This window comes from Marmota marmota, unplaced genomic scaffold (assembly GCF_001458135.2).
Source record: "Marmota marmota marmota unplaced genomic scaffold, marMar, whole genome shotgun sequence".
Lineage (NCBI taxonomy): Eukaryota > Metazoa > Chordata > Mammalia > Rodentia > Sciuridae > Marmota > Marmota marmota.
The window spans coordinates 121,424-124,185 of record NW_026000057.1 but is presented as its reverse complement, the minus strand read 5'-3'; positions in this window follow the sequence as shown (position 1 = coordinate 124,185).

Here is a 2,762-nt window from a genome sequence, read left to right as displayed (position 1 = left end):
AACGCCAGTGGCATTTTGCTTGATACAAAGTCCCTGTGAGGGCTGACTTCCATTCCCTCTCTCAGTTCCCCACTCCCTTATCAGTGTTTCCTGGGGTCGCCTCCCAGATGAATTGCAAATCCTTTACTCAAGGTCTGATTCTGAAGGAATCCAAACCAAGACAAATCACAAACTTAGTTTGGCAAATTCCTGGTATGCAGAAAAGTCAGAAGACACACGTGAGAGTCTGACATTGTATGTAGTGGTGAATAGAACCGGCTTGGGCGCTGCCCTACACAGAGGAACTAGAGGGGATTAGATGTGGTATCCAGTCAGTGGTATCTGGCCATTTTCTGAGTGACCTCCTTGTCCCATAATAAGCAGTCTCAGTAATCTCATCTGGTAGGGAATACAACTTGGGGAAGAGCCCCTAGAGGGGGCTTAAGAATCACTATGCAGTGATTTTTTTTCATGCAAAGTAAATCGCAACAGTTGGCCCTGGGTTCAATCCCAAGTACCGCACAAATTTTAAAATAGAAAAAAATTACATTTCCTGCTTTTTTTTTTAAAGATCTCTTTTGAAAATGGGATTTTTATTTTATTGTAGACTATAACTCATAGAATTATGAATATAAAAGTGCATAAATCCAATGAATATTTTAATGTCTTATAACCAAGTGAATAAACAAGTAGCCACAGCAAAGCTTAAGAAGCAAAATTGCAAGCACCCCAGGTTGGCCTCTACTCTCACAAGCACCACTCACAACCATCCTAATTTCACATTCACAGTAAATGATTTTTTCTTAAAACTATAGATTCACCATTAAGTATTTATCCCTAAGCAAAGGAGCTACTTTATTTTTGAACCTTATTTAAAAAGATTCATCTAGGGCTGGGGATGTGGCTCAAGCGGTAGCGCGCTCGCCTGGCATGCGTGCGGCCCGGGTTCGATCCTCAGCACCACATACAAAGATGTTGTGTCCGCCGAAAACTAAAAAAATAAATATTAAAATTCTCTAAAAAAAGAAAGTAAAAAGATTCATCTAGTATGTTTTTATTTGTAGCACATTTTGACAAATATATTTTAAGATTCATCCATGTTGTTTGATATAACTGTAGTTTGTACATGATCAGTGCTGTACCATGTTCTATTGAGTGACTGTTCAAGAATTTATCCTATTTGATGAACACTTGTTTCTATTGTTATAGTGCTGGTATTAATTCTTATGATGTATTAGTTTCCTGTTTTTGCTGTAAGAAATCATAAACAAACTAGGTGACTTGAAACAACATGAATTTATTATTGTATGGCTTTGTTGTTGAGAATCTAAAGTGTTTGGGCAGGGTTGTGTTCCGCTGCGGGTTCTAGAGGACTCTGGTCTTCAGCTTCTTGAGCCACTCCTTGGCTTATGACCACATATCCACTATCTCTGCTTTATTGTATCACCCTCTCCTGAGTCTCCCATCAGCCTCCCTTTTCTATGGACAGTTGTGATTATCTCCCTCTTCTATGGACAGTTGTGATTACCTTGCATCTGGATAATCAGATCATCTCCCATTCTTAAGTCCTTGATTTAACGACATTTACTAGATCACTATTACCATGCAATGTCACATTCTCATAGGTTGTGATGTGTACAACTTGGTCATTTGGGGAAGGGGTTATTTAGTCTATATACATACATATATACATATATGCTGGGGTACACAATCACCAATTTCTATAGGGTAGCTACCAGGGTCAAGTTTCTTTACTACATGTGATAGACTGGATCATTGTTGAAAAAATATTCACTCCTCTCTTCACCTGGAAATGGCCTATACCTCCTCACTACATTCAGTGTGGCTGTGTCAATTGTTTTAGCCACTGGTATAAACAGACATGACGTAAACAGAACATTTAAATGTATTTGTATAGTTGGCTTGCCCACAGGCACTCCAATAATCTGCCTTGAGTGTAAAACGCCCTGGGAAGCTGCTGATCTAAGGGGATGCTGGAGACCTATGGAGCAGTTTGATGCAGATAATGTCCCTCTAGGTACACACCATGAATGAGAAGAAATGAGAAAAATAAATGCCTTGAATCTACAGTATGCATTAAATCTACTAGATCAATATAAAGAATAGCTTTTCAATCCTTTAATATGGTATGTATGACTATAGGCTTTTAAAATTGTTTTCATTAGTATTATATATAGTCTTATCCTTAGGGATATGAGTTTTGTGTTATATTTATTCCTCTGTACTAGGTACTTTAAAATGCAAATAAAAACTTTCGTGACTATTTTCTAGTTTAATTTTGCTGATATATAAAAATGTAGTTGATTTTTTGAAATAGTATCCTTTTATTTACAGGACAGTTCTGGGCTGTACTCTGTAGGTCTATTTGGGTATTCGATATATAATTCTCAGTTTTAAGAATGTTAGAAATAGTGCATAGCTTTTCTCAATTGGCACATAAAATTGTACATATTTATGGGGTACCATGGAATGTCTCAATTCATGTATACATTACATAGTGTTCAAATCCAAACTCTATCTCCTCAAAAATTTACCATTTCTTGTGGGACTATTCAAAAATTCTTTCTTCTAGCTTTTTTTGAAAGAGTTCCTTATCATCTATAATCTATTTTTATATTGATAGCTAGTGATTTGCCAAACTTTTAATTTATATATCATTTCTTTTGAATTTTGTTTCTTTCCACCCATTTGTCTTACTGTACTAGCTAGGATCCCTAGTACAATGTTGTAACAATTTGGATTTATATGGCAAGTATTGATTC